This window comes from Hemitrygon akajei, chromosome 12 (assembly GCF_048418815.1).
Source record: "Hemitrygon akajei chromosome 12, sHemAka1.3, whole genome shotgun sequence".
In the NCBI taxonomy this organism is placed as follows: domain Eukaryota; kingdom Metazoa; phylum Chordata; class Chondrichthyes; order Myliobatiformes; family Dasyatidae; genus Hemitrygon; species Hemitrygon akajei.
In genome coordinates this window covers 40,572,858-40,587,573 of record NC_133135.1, presented here as the reverse complement: position 1 = coordinate 40,587,573, position 14,716 = coordinate 40,572,858, and the positions used below count along the sequence as shown (strand labels likewise).

Below are 14,716 nucleotides of genomic sequence, written 5' to 3'. Positions count from 1 at the left end.
TAACTCTTCCTTTTCTAGCTTGTCTGTTTTCTCCTCAAAGAATTCCAACAGATTTATCAGGCAAGATTTCTCCTGAAGGAAGCCATGCTGACTTAGGACTATTTTATCATGTGTTTCCGAGTTTCTCGAAACCTCATCCTTAAAAATGCCCTCCAACATCTTCCCAACCACTGAAGTCAGGCTAACTGGCTTATAATTTCCGTTCTTCTGCCTCCTTCACTTCTTAAAAAAAATCTCCTTCTACCTTAGGCTATGAACTTATCAATCATCTCTGATGAGTTATTAACTTCAAACTTTCTGCATAATCACTCAAAGAGTTGAACTGCATGTGCATGTAACGAGAGCTGTATAACTCATCTCCTTCTACCTTAGGCCACAAACTTATCAATCACCCCTCATACACTGCATCCACTTGTATACCAATGGCCCCATCCTCAACCCTATCATTCCAGTTCCCAACTGCCTGCCAAAATAGTTTAAATCTCCCCAAAAGCTCTAGAAAACCTCTCTGCAAGGATATTGGTTTCCTTTGGGTTCAGGCGTGACCTGTCCTGTTTGTACAGGTCATACCCTCCCCAGAAGAAATCCAGAAATCTGAAACCCTGCTCCGTTCACCAATTCCTCACCCATGCATTCATCTGCCAAATCATACTATTCTTACCCTTTTAGCATGTGGCATAGGCAGCAATTCAAATTACTACCCTGGAGGTCCTGTTTTTCAGCCTTCTACACAACTCCCTATATTCTCTCTTCAGGATCTCCTTCCATTCCCTATCTATATCATTGTTACCAATATGTATCACGACCTCTGGCTTCTCACGCTCCCATTTTAAAATGCTATGGACCCAGTCTGAGACATCCTTGACCCTGGCATTGGAAGGCAAAATGCCATCCAGGTTTCCTTTTCACATCCACAGAATCTCATGTCTAATCCTTTAACTATGGAATTGCCCATCACCACTACAGTGCTCTCTCCACTCTGCTCATCTGAGCCACAGAGCCAGACTCAGTGCCAAAGGCCTGCTTGCTGCAGCTTCTCTCTGGTAACTGTACCTAAGCAGTATAATTAGTGAGGGGAACAGCGACAGAGGTAATCTGCACTGGCTGTCTATTCCCTTTCCCTCTCCTGACAGTCACCCAGGTACCTGCTTCCTGCATTTTAGGGGTGACCACCTCCCTGTAGCTCCAATCTATAACATTCTCATTCTCCTGTGTGGTGCTGAAGGTCATTGAGCTGCAGCTCCAGTTCCTTAACATGGTCTATAAGAGTCTGCAGCTCGATGTACTTCGTATAAATGTCGTTATCAGGGAAATTGGAGGTCTCCCAGAGTTCCCACATCTCACACAAAGAACATACCACAAACTCGGGATCAACATTCAGTGCACAGCTATGTACTAACAGAGAAAGAAAGCAAAAAAAAAACACATAAATTTACTTAAAACCTCTTCCTGTCTTTGCCTGTTGATCCAAAGCCAGACTTCTCTAATACTGCCCCACTCCAACAATGACCAATAATTTAACAATACCATGAAAGTTGTCCTCTGCTGTGTGAAGAAAAGATTTAGCTTGCACAGCGACTATACAACGGTCACTCCCTCAGTTCCAAAAAAGGGTCACTGATGTAAAACATTGACTTTGTTTCTTTCTTTTCTTTCTTTTCAAATCTTTTTATTAATTTTAAGAAAAACATAAGTAAAATATGAGTACAAAATATTTGAGAGTACACAATTAATAGTTTAAATAAACAATCAGATATGTATTAATCAATATATAAAGTCTCCCAAACTCATAGTATTAATGTAAAGGAATTAAGAAAAAGAGAAAAAAGAAGAAAAAAAAACCCCAAAAAACTAAGAGAATTTTAAAAAAAAAACTAATAAAAAAAAACTAACCAACATGGGCAATTGCATAATGTTAAATACATACAGTAGTGCCGATAACTCCGAACCTCCATCCACACAATTCAGGATAGTAACAATAAGGTTCAGGATCAGACCATTTAATTCATATGAAAATGTTGAATAAATGGTCTCCAAGTTTCCTCAAATTTAACTGAAGAATCAAAAACCACACTTCTAATTTTTTCTAAACTCAAACAGGAAATAGTTTGAGAAAACCACTGAAATACAGTTGGAGGGTTAATTTCTTTCCAATTCAGTAAAATAGATCTTCTAGCCATTAATGTAACAAATGCAATCATTCGTTGGGATGAAGCGGATAAACGCTTATTATCTATCATTGGTAGACCAAAAATTGCGGTAAAAGGATGTGGTTGGAAATTAATATTTAAAACTCTTGAAATAATATTAAAAATATCTTTCCAATAGTTTTGTAAACAAGGACAAGACCAAAACATATGGGTCAATGAAGCAACATCAGAATGACATCTATCACAGGTTGAATTAACATAAGAATAAAATCGAGCAAGTTTATCTTTAGACATGTGAGCTCTATGTACAACCTTAAATTGTATTAGAGCATGTTTAGCACAAATAGAGGATGAGTTTACCAATGATAAAATTTTTTCCCATTGCTCAGTAGATATAGGACAATGCAATTCTTCCTGCCATTCCTTCTTAATTTTTTCTGATACATCTGGCTGTGCATTCATAATCATATTATAAATGATAGCTACTAAGCCCTTTTGACAAGGATTGAGAGCTAAAATTCTTTCTGTAATGTCCAATGGACATTCTTTCGAAAAAGACTTTAATTCATTATACAGAAAATTTCTAACTTGCAAATATCTAAAAAAATGGGTTTTAGATAAATTATATTTATTAGATAGCTGTTCAAAGGACATAATGTTATCATCCAAAAACAGATCACAAAAACATGTTATACCTTTTGTTTTCCATAAGAGAAAAGCTTGATCTATAGATGATGGTCGGAAGAAGTAGTTAGATATTATAGGACTTGACAACATAAACTTATTCAAGCCAAAAAATTTACGAAATTGAAACCAGATTCGTAATGTATACTTGACAATGGGATTAGTTATCTGTTTATTCATTTTGAGTAACGAAAAAGGAAGTGAAGATCCTAAGATTGAGATCAATGAGAAATCTTGCACAGATTTACATTCCAAATTTACCCATTGTGGGCCAGCAACTGTAGTCGATTCTTGTGTCCAAAATATCAAATACCGTAGATTAACTGCCCAATAGTAAAATCTTAAGTTTGGTAGAGCCAAGCCGCCCTCCTTCTTAGGCTTCTGTAAATATTTTTTACCTAGTCTAGGATTTTTATTCTGCCACAAATACGAAGATATTTTAGAGTCAACCATATCAAAAAAAGATTTAGGAATAAAAATTGGTAATGCTTGAAATAAATATAGAAATTTAGGTAGTATCATCATCTTAATGGCATTAACTCTGCCTACCAAAGACAAAGATAGTGGGGACCACCTATTAGCAAGTTGCTTAATTTGATCTATTAAAGGTAAAAAATTAGTTTTAAATAAATCTTTATGTTTTTTAGTAATTTTAATACCTAAATAAGTAAAATAATCTGTAACAATTCTATATGGTACATGATTATAAATTGAAACATGCATATTTAATGGAAATAGTTCACTTATTAAAATTCAATTTATAACCAGAAAAATTACTAAATTGAGCAAGCAAAGAAGAAATAGCAGGAATAGATCTTTCAGGGTCAGATATATATAATAACAAGTCATCCGCATATAATGATACCTTATACGTCGTCTCCCCACAGGTAATACCTAAAATATTGGGTGATTCACGAATGGCTATAGCCAAGGGTTCTAAAGCAATGTCAAATAATAAAGGACTTAAAGGACAACCTTGCCTCGTACCCCGAAATAATTGAAAGAAAGGGGATCTTTGATTATTGGTAAAGACCGAAGCTAAAGGTTTATGATATATTAATTTAATCCATGATATAAATTTTGAACTAAAATTAAAATGTTGCAATGTATTAAATAAATATGACCATTCGACTCTATCAAATGCTTTTTCGGCATCTAAAGAGATGACACATTCTGGTATTTTAAATGAAGAGGTATAAATAATATTAATTAATTTTCTAATGTTAAAAGATGAATAGCGATTTTTAATAAATCCAGTCTGATCCTCAGAAATAATCCGAGGCAATATATTTTCTAATCTAATAGCCAAAATTTTACTAAAAATTTTAAAATCCGTATTCAGCAAAGATATAGGCCAATAGGATGCACATTCAGTAGGGTCTTTATCTTTTTTAAGAATTAAAGAAATAGAAGCTTCATAAAAAGATTGTGGTAGTTTGCCTATACTTAATGCATCTTTAAAAATTTTACAAAGCCAAGGAGAAAGTATGGAAGAAAAGGATTTAAAAAATTCTGCAGAAAAACCATCTGGACCCGAAGCTTTACCCGAGTTCATTGAAAAAATAGCCTTTTCTATTTCAGACTCCGTAATAGGTGTATCCAAAAATACACTATCCTCAACAGTTACTTTTGGAATATTCAATTTCCTTAAAAATTCATTCATTATAGAAGAGTCCTTAGTACATTCTGATTGATATAAGGAATTATAAAAATCTTGAAAGGCTTTATTTATCTCTTTATGATCAATCGTCAGAGTACCATCTTGTTTGCGAATCCTAGTAATCTGTCGCTTATCCGAAGCAATTTTCAATTGGTTAGCTAGTAATTTACCAGACTTATCTCCATATGTATAGAATTGAGCTTTCGATTTAATTAACTGACTTTCAATCGAGGAGGATAATAGTAAACTATGCTCCATTTGAAGTTCCACTCTTTCTTTATAAAGTTCTTTGCTAGGGGTCAATGAGTAGATCTTGTCAATTGCCTTAATTTTATCAACTAATGTTAATATTTTAGAATTAGTTTGTTTCCTAACTCCAGCAGAATATGAAATAATCTGTCCACGAATATATGCCTTAAAAGTATCCCACAAAATTCCACTAGAGATCTCTGCTGTAGAATTTGTTGAGAAAAACAAATCAATTTGCTGTTTAATAAAGTTGACAAAGTCAGAGTCCTGCAGTAAAACAGGATTAAACCTCCAACCTTTAGTGCTAATATATGAATCCGTCATCTTAATAGATAACTTCAAAGGTGCATGATCAGATATAGTAATAGAGTCATATTTACAATCCATAACATTTGTAAGTAAATGCTGATCAATGAAAAAGTAATCAATTCTTGAGTAATTATGATACACATGGGAAAAGTATGAAAACTTTGTCATTAGGGTGGACTTTGTTTCTCTTCCTGCTGATGTAGACTGGCCTGCTGAGTATTTCCAGCATTCTATGTTTTAGACTTACAGCATTCGCAGTTCATTTGATTTCTCACAAAATAAAAAAAAATCCACAATGATCAAAGTGAAAAATAAACAGAATGACTTAGGTGCATGCATTGAGATGGACAAACAATAATGGCATGAAGCAAAAGAAGCAGGGCTAGTAGAATTGTAGTTATACATTATTAGAGAGTGTGTGAATGAGTCATTAGAATCAAAGTTCTTTAAAAACTCTGTAGGAAGGCTCTGTTTGCCAGCAGATGAAAAGAGCACATATGATAAGTTTTATAATGAGATGACTCAACCTAAACACCAACCTATATTTATTAATGTGTGGTCAGATACATCACTTTTCATGATTTCAGTCAGTTGAATAAATATTTCCAAACACAGCAGATTATGGACTTGACAACACTGGTAATCAGTGAGAATGACAATGATTACAGACAGGAAAAGTTCTCAGGGAGGCAGCTACCTACAGTCATCACATTAATATCCAAAACCTGTGATTGGCTGCATAGAGAACTGCATTGCGGATGTCGCTGTTTATTAAACACATCTATATTCGGGAAAATCAGAAGCCATGGCTAACAGACATGGCTGACAGACTGGGAAGCTGACTTTAGATTGGGGGATAAGGCAGCTCTCAGGTCAGCAAGAACTGTGCAGCATCAGGAAGGCAAAACAGGATTATTCACAGAGAACATACAACCATTTCTGTGACATGAGGCGCATGTGGTGGGGTATTCAGGCCATAACAGACTGCAAGTCCGCTCTGCGCATCAATAACAGTGATGCTTCTCTTCCTGATAGGCTGAATGTCTTTTATGCTTCATTTGATGCACAGTATAACGTGCTGGTGAGGAAGATCCCCTTCTTCTGAAGGAGCAGGCACTCTGTGACAAAGACCCCTGCTCTGGTCAGCCCGCATACAGCTGCGGAGCCTGCTAAAGTACCTGGTCAGGTGCTAAGCCCAGTTAACAGAGGTTTAACAGACATCTTCACATCTCTCTGGAACAGTCCACTGTCCCTTCAAGGGCTTCAAAGCAGCCACCATTATCCCAGTGTCCAAGAGGCCGACAGTAACTTGTCTCAACAACTACTGTCCAGTGGCACTGACCTCAATAATAGATACCTTCTTCCGCTACATTGGACCCCTTCCAGTTTGCTTATTGCTCAAATCAGACCACTTGATGATGCTATTGCCTCTGCACTCCATTTCGTCCTGTCCCACCTGGAAAATGGTGCCTAATATGCCAGGATGCTGTCTATCGACTTCAGCTTGGCATTTAATATCATCGCCCCTCAGATGCTGGCGGATAAACTGTCCTTGTTGGACTCCAACACCTCTCTCTGTAACTGGATCCTGGACTTCTTGGCAGAAAGGCCACAGTCAGTCTGCACTGGCAGAAACATTTCTAGCTCCAGTACACAGCACAGGTGCTCCCCAGGGCTGCATGCTTAGCCCACTGCTCTTCAAGCTGCTGACACATACCTGCACCTCGAGATCTAGTTCAAACCAAATTATCGTTCACTGATGATACCACAGTGGTTGGCCTCATTAATGATGATGTTGAGACAGAAAGAAGGTAAAGTTCAAAGTAAATTTTCTGTAAAAGTACCTATACGTCAATATTTTAAACCCTGAGATTCATTTTCTTGCGGGCATACTCAATAAATCCAGAAACCGTTGTAGAATCAATGAAAGACCCCACCATCTGGGCATACAACCAGTGTGCAAAAGACAACAAACTGTGCCAGTACAAAAGGGAAATAATAATAATAAATAAATAAACAATAAATATCCAGAACATGAGATGAAGGCAGTCCTTGAAATTAAGTCCATAGATTGAGTCTAGATAGCAGCAGCAAGAGGAAAGCACAACACGGGTGTTGGGGGATCCCTGATGATGGATAATGCTTTGGCTAATGGAATGGTGCAAACACAACTTGAGTCTCAGTGTGGACAAGACCAAAGAGATGATTGTGGACTTTATGAAGGTGCAGGCTGACCACTCCTCACTGCACATACATGCCTCTTCCGTGGAGAGAGTTTGGAACACCAAGTTTCTGAGAGTGCACATATCGAACGATCTCACCTGGTCCCTCAACATCTCCTCTTTGGCCAAGAAGGCACAGCATGGTCTCCACTTCCTGAGGAGATTGTAGTGAGTGTGGCTCCTACCCCTTCATTTTAGCCAATGTTTCTAGGAGCACCATTGAACATCCTGACCAGCTGCCTCACCGACAGGTGTAGGAATTGTAAGGCATATGATCTCCATTCCCTTCATTGGATTGTGAAGACTGCTGAGAGGATCACTGGAGTCTTTCTTCCACCCATCAGAGATATTTATCAGTAGTGCTACATACGCAAGACTCTTAACATTGTCAATGATCCTTCCCAACCGTCCAACAATCTGCTTAACCCACTACCATCAGGCAGGTGGTACTACAGCATTAGGACAAGAACTAGGATGGGAAACAGCTTCTTCTGCAAGAACAGGGAAAAAGACAAAACAAGTTAGTTGAAAGTTACAGAGTGGCTGAGGAGGGACAATGGTGCAAAGGAAACATCCTAAAGGTAGTCGTCTGCTGAAGGCTAGATCTATGGCATTCAAGTCTGGTGACCCAGGCCTGTACCAGAAAACCAGGTATGATTTGCGGAGGGCTATTTCAAGGGCGAAGAGACAAGTTTGAACAAGGTTGGAGGCAACCTCAGATGCACGGCAACTTGGGCAGGGTTTGCAAGACATTACTTACTACAAAGAGAAACCCAATAGCATGAATGGCAGCGATGCTTCACTACCAGATGAACTCAACATCTTCTATGCATGCTTTGAAATGGAGAATACAACTACAGCTGTGAAGATCCTGGCTGCACCTGATGACCCTGTGATCTCTGTCTCAGAGGCTGACGTTAGGCTGTCTTTAAAGGCGAAAGGTTCTGATAGAGTACCTGGTAAAGCTCTGAAAACCTGTGCCAACCAACTAGCAGGAGTATTCAAGGACTTTTTCAATCTCTCACTGCTATGGGATGAAGTTCCCATTTACTTCAAAAAGGCAACAATTATACCAGTGCCTAAGAATAATAATGTGAGCTGCCTTAATGACTATCACCCGGTAGCACTCACATCGACAGTGATGAAATGCTTTGAGAGGTTAGTCATGACTAGACTGAACTTCTGCCTCAGTGAGGACCTGGACCCATTGCAATTTGCCTATTGCCACATTAGATTGTGGCACAATCTATTGCCTATTGCCACAAACGGCAGACGCAGTCTCAATGGCTCTCCACACAGCTTTAGACCATCTGGACAACACAAACACCTATGTCAGGATGCTGTTCATCAACTATAGCTCAGCATTTAATACCATCATTCCCACAATTTTGATTGAGAAGTTGCAGAACCTGGGCATCTGTACCTTCCTCTGCAATTGGATCCTCGACTTTCTAACCAGAAGACCACAATCTGTACGGATTGGTGATAACATTTCCTCCTCATTGACAATCAACACTGGCACACTTCAGCAGTGTGTGCTTAGCCCACTGCTCTACTCTTTCTATACCCATGACTGTGTGGCGAGGCACAGCTCAAATACCATCTATAAATGTGCTGACGATACAACCGTTGTTGGTAGGATCTCAGGTGGTGACGAGAGGGCGTACAGGAGTAAGATATGCCCACTAGTGGAGTGGTGCTGCAGCAATAAGTTGGCACTCAATGTCAGTAAGACGAAAGAGCCGATTGTGGATTTCAGGAAGGGTTAAGACAAAGGAACACATACCAATCCTAAATTGATGTAGTTATAAAGACGGCAAGGCAGCGGCTGTACTTCATTACGAGTTTGAAGAGGTTTAGTATGTCAACAATTACACTCAAAAACTTTGAAAATGGATAATCGCTTCGCTTCTTTTCAGCAGCTCTCTGTTAAGTTCAACCTGCCTAACACTCATTTTTTCAGATATCTCCAAATCCGACACTTTATTGCTCCTTTAATTCCTAACTTTCCTGAAATGCCTGCGAAAAATGCTATGGACCTATTTCTTTCCATTAATCCACTAGGTAAAGGTTTAATATCAATTATCTGAGATAAACTAGCAGCCTTACGACGGGCCCCTGTGGATAAAATTAAAATGGCCTGGGAGCAGGATTTAAATATCTCCTTATCCGAGGAGAGCTGGGACTCAGTTCTCAAATCAGTTAACTCACCCTCTCTTTGTGCTCGCCATTGCCTTTTACAGTTTAAGATTGTTCATAGAGCCCATATGTCTAAATCTAAACTATCTCGATTCTACCCTGGCATTAGTCCGCTCTGTGATAAATGCAAGAGGGGCGTGGCCTCTCTCATCCATATGTACTGGTGCTGTCCTAGCTTGGAGAAATTCTGGAAAGATGTCTTCACTACATTATCGGGTATTCTGAATCAGCACCTAGAACCAAACCCCTTAATTGCTCTGTTCGGTTTTTGGGGCGAGACAGATTTATGTCTGGGTCCGACCAAATGCCGAATACTATCCTTTGCCTCTCTCCTGGCGAGACGCTTGATCCTCCTTAGATGGAGAGATGTTGCCCCGCCCACTCATGCGCAATGCAATGGCCTGCTTGGACCTCGAAAAAATTCATTATTCAGTTCTTAATTCGAATCTAAAGTTCCATAAGGTCTGGGGACCTTTTATCGAGTACTTTCATAACCTTCCTCTTGACTAGGGTTTTTTTTTTCTTTTTTTTTCTTCTTTTCGGTCCCTTGCTTTCAGCTCCCTTTTTTTTTCTGGTAGTAGGCATTATTATCCTCTGTTGCTAAGTGTATTCACAGTCTGGGAGTTTGACTGTCCTGACTTATACTCTTTATATTGTGTTGTGGTTGGTCTGGAGTTGTTGTTTTTTTTCTTGTGTTGTGGGGCTTGGGGAGGGCACTAAGCTTACTTGTCTTTAATTTAGGTGCTTTTTTGTTAAATTCTCTTCCTTTGTAGCATATTGTTATTGTATGCTTAATTTTGCACTGTATTAATGCTCCTCATTGGGATTTGGGGTTTTTAATTTGTAAAATGTTTTGGAAAACTAATAAAAAATTTTTTTAAAAAAACAAAAAAAAACACTTTGAAAATGTACCACGGAGAGTATTCTGACGGGCTGCATCACTGTCTGTTATGGGGTTGGGGGTGCTACAGCACAGGACCAAAAGAAGTTGCAGTGGGTCATAAATCTAGTCATCTCCATCTTGGGTACAAGCCTACAAAATACCCAGAACATCTTCAGGGAGCGGAGTCTCAGAAAGGAACATTCATTATTAAGGACCTCCAGCACACAGAGCATGCCCTTTTCTCACTGTTACCATCAGGTAGGAGGTACAGAAGCCTGAAGGCACACACTCAGTGATTCAGGAACAGTTTCTTCCCCTCTGCCATCCGATTCCTAAATGGACATTGAATGCTTGGACACTACCTTACTTTTTTAATATACAGTAGTTCTGTTTTTTTGTACATTTTTTAATCTATTCAATATACATATACTGTAATTGATTTACTTTTTTTTTCTCTTCTATATTATGTATTGCATTGAACTGCTGCTGCTAAGTTAATAAATTTTACGTCAAATACCGGAGATAATAAACCTGATTCTGATATGGCCAGACGATAATTGTGTGACGTTTAACTACTGTGGAAGCCATGTGATGGCTTATGTGGCGTTCAATGTAGGAAGTTAGAGGAGAGAAAGCAAACCTAATGATTTGCAGAAGCTGTGAAATGCAGGTTAGAGTTGTAGAAAATACTCAGCAAATGAAGCAGTACAAGTGATGAGAAAATATTGTAAAAAACTTCAGAAGGATAATCTACAGCAGAACTTGATTCTTTATCACAATGACAATCCTGGGGTTTTCTCACCATAGTACTCCACCAGGCTGCATCTACAGCCCTCTACTCTACTCCATCTACATTCATGACTGAGTGGCCAGATTCTGCTTTAACTCCATCTACAAGTTTGCAGTTGACACCAGCACATTGGGTCGAATCTTAAATAACAAGTCAGAATACAGGAAAGAGGTGGAGAGCCAAGTGAGATGATGTCACAACAACAACCTTTCCTTCAGTATCAACAAAACTAAAGAGCTGGCCACTGATTCAAGAAGGCAGGCAGTGTTCATGCTCCTTTTTACATCAACAGTACTGAGGTCAAGAGAGCTGAAAGTTTCAAATTCCTAGGAATGAACATTACTGATAGCCAGACTTAATCCAACCAAGTGAACACCATGGCCAAGAAAACACGTCAACACCTCTACTTTCTTAGAAAGCATCCTATCCCGGTACACCACAGCTTGGTATGGCAACTGCTCTGCCTGAAACTGCAAAAAAAAAAATGCAGCCAGTTGTCAACATAGCTCAGGGCATCATGAAAAACCAACCCTCCATTCCATGAACTCTGTCCACACTTCTCGTTGCCTTGGACAAACAGCCAGCCTGGACATTCTCCCTTCTCCACCACTCCATTTGGTCAAAAGACAGAAAGGCCTAAAACCATGTATCACCAGACATCATAGGACTATTGAACAATAAGATGAAGTCTTGACCTCATAATCTATCTTGTTATGGACTTACACATTATCTGCCTGCACTGCACTGCTATAACTGTTAACACTACATTCTGTTATTGCTTTTTCCTTGAAGTGTGAAATAATCTGTATGGATTACATGCAAAACAGACTGTTTCACTGTACCTTGGAACATTTGACAATGATAAGCAATCTACCAGTTTTATTTCCAACATATGTTCATTTTGTCCTGCCACCACCTTTTCTCATCTTCTCATGCAACCCAAGACTAGTTTGTTTTCCATATTTCACCAGTGTACCTTCCAGATACTTGCAGACTATTCTTCAATGGGTTGATATGGCTGATTCAGTCCAAAAGGCCAAACTGTCTACTGCTGTTTCTAAATCCAGCAAATTGCCACCTATGTATAGTGGAGAGCATACTGACTGGTCTCGTCACGGCCTGGTACAGAGACTGTAATATGCAGGATCAAAAGCAAATGCAGAGGCTTATTGACTCCCTCACGGACAAAACCCTCCCCTGCAAGGGCATCTTCAAGAGGGGGTTCCTCAAGAAGGTGGCATCCATCAATAAGGACCTTCGCTATCTGGGCCATACTCTCTCCTCAATACTACCATTGGGGAGGAGTTCGAGGAACCTGAAGCCCCACTTTCAACATTTTAGGAACAGCTTCTTCCCCTCTGCCATTTCTGAATGAAATACCTTGCTATTTTACTTTTGCACTATTTATTGTAACTTATAGTAATTGTTATGTCTTGCACTGTACAAAACCACATATTTCACGATACCTTACGGAAAATGAACCTGATTCTGATCCTTTCCCTAACCATATATTGCATTCTCTGGTACTCAGCCAGTGGACGAGACCTAGTTCTTTCAAGCCAAGGTCTCCTTTCAACCAGTGAGTCACCCTCTGGCCGTTACTGTGCTCACCTAGTGCACATAACTGATCTGTCCTGGGTCACCCAATTGCTTGTGTGGTCATGGAAGGTGAGTATTACCGATCCCTTATTGGCCATGAGCAGCGCTCAGCTGATGGGTGTCGCAAATTTCTCCTTGATCGGGATCGAGATTATGGTAAAACGCACATCCTTACCTCCGCCGTCAAAAAGACACGATCAATTATCCAAAGCGCAGAATTAAATAATATGCAAAATGAAAACACCAATCCGACCCACGCAAATATCAGAGCAAGCGAGGAGTTCCCGTCCAGATCAAGTGACCGGCCAACGGCACCAGCATCAGAGTTCTGTTCCGGGCGTGCAGGAGTCACTCGGCCGTGAACTGTTTGATTTGATAAGTAGTTGTTCATAAATTGAATGACAGGGAATTTCAATTCTATTTCTTCGTGGAAGGGAAAAGTATTTTAAAAGTGCCGGTGATTTTATCTTTGCATTAAAATATAATAAATTTAAAAAAAAACAGTCACACAAACGCATGTGTTTCAGTTCAATATTCTCCGATTAATATTTATTCTGCTGATTCCCGTCACAAAATTCATGACTACTGGAAAATTGTGATCCATGCCGTTTGTACCCCTTTTTAGACAGGCACGACAAACAGTGAACATTTCAAAAGTACCGCCAACAGTTTCTTGACAAAAAACACCGAATCCTCTGGGGGCACATGTAAATAAACATTTGTGTTTCATTCTGGACCACATCGTCAGCAATGAGGCCTAAGTTCCACTTAGTCATTTCTGATGAGCATGCAACATTGTTCATCTTCCCATAACCAACATTCTGAAATTGATAGCTCCAACCTGACAGGAAATTAATAGGTTTTCAGGGTGCTCTGAGAACTTCGTTTAATTACTTTCTGATAATCTTACCACCTGATAATCTCATGGGTTCAAGATGACTTTGTTTTCTCTGCAGTTCTGTGTGTGCTGTGAAATCTGACGAGGCAAATGTGGAACCCATTGACTTCTTTTAACCCCTGCGCTGTAAACAGGAGAAGCTTCACAGGTTAGATGGGTGGGTAACTTGGGAAGTGGCTGACTCCTTCTGCCAATTACTTTGGCTTTAAATAGGCTTGAGGTTGTCGGCTGTGAATGTTCCTTCTTTGAGCTGTCTATCAAGCCAACATTGGCTAAGCAATTGGCTAAGAAAAAATACTCTGTTGGATATTGCTGCAATTTTCTTCAGTTTTCATTTTAAGTCCTGTTTCAATTGTCTGTGGGGCATGTACTTAAGTAATAGGCTACCAAGAACAAGCCCCACAGCATATCAATTTTAACTGTTGATGTCTACATGGATCTGTATGAAAAGTACACAGTTAGGACCAAAGTTTCTTTACACTTCTGAAGATAGCAGCACAAAAAGACTTCAGAACAAAAGAAAACATGCTGCCTTGCATGTCAATCTGTTTCAATTCTGTTTTTAAATGTGGAAAAGTTTTGGTTTCTATAATTCATTTTACTTATTAAAAAATATGCATGTGCAATTGCATGTGCAATTTATGTTTCTACAAAATCTGGATCAACAAAGTTCCAAATTGCCTATTTTGATATCAGGTTACTTACTGTTATCTTCTGTCTTATCTCTTCTGTTGTTGCTGAGTGCCACTGAGTCACTGTCTCAGTGACCTCATGGTGACCTTATAGATAGTGTAGTTGTCCTTTGGGTTTTTGCAGCAAGATACAGAAGGAGATTGCCAGGCCTTTCTTCCATGCAGATACTGCTGTATGGAACCCAGCCAGATTCGAACTCAGGACCATCTGCCTTGAAGTCTAGTGCTGATGCCACCACACCACTGGCCAGCCCATCTCTCCTATTCTGGGGATCTATTTTAAAGCAAAGCAAAATCCCTTTCAACAGCTCATAGCTGTCTAGGTCAATCACCAGAAACAAGGGCTCAAAATTCCAGTGAAGGATTTTGAACCAGAAACAG

The 14,716-nt window shown here is 39.3% G+C and overlaps 1 protein-coding gene across 3 annotated transcripts in view; it reads right to left on the bottom strand.

The window, feature by feature from the left end:
• The window catches only part of tmem69 (transmembrane protein 69), a 32,279-nt gene extending 18,530 nt beyond the window's left edge, over window positions 1-13,749 (bottom strand). Inside the window, exon 1 of one of the 3 annotated variants that reach the window (XM_073062968.1) lies at window positions 13,656-13,749. The gene's annotated coding sequence lies outside the window, so the exon portion shown is untranslated. Of the gene's footprint in view, window positions 1-12,920; window positions 13,184-13,655 lie in introns of those variants that run through there. The other 2 variants (XM_073062965.1, XM_073062966.1) reach the window with 2 other exon arrangements.
• Window positions 13,750-14,716: the final 967 nt, after the last annotated feature.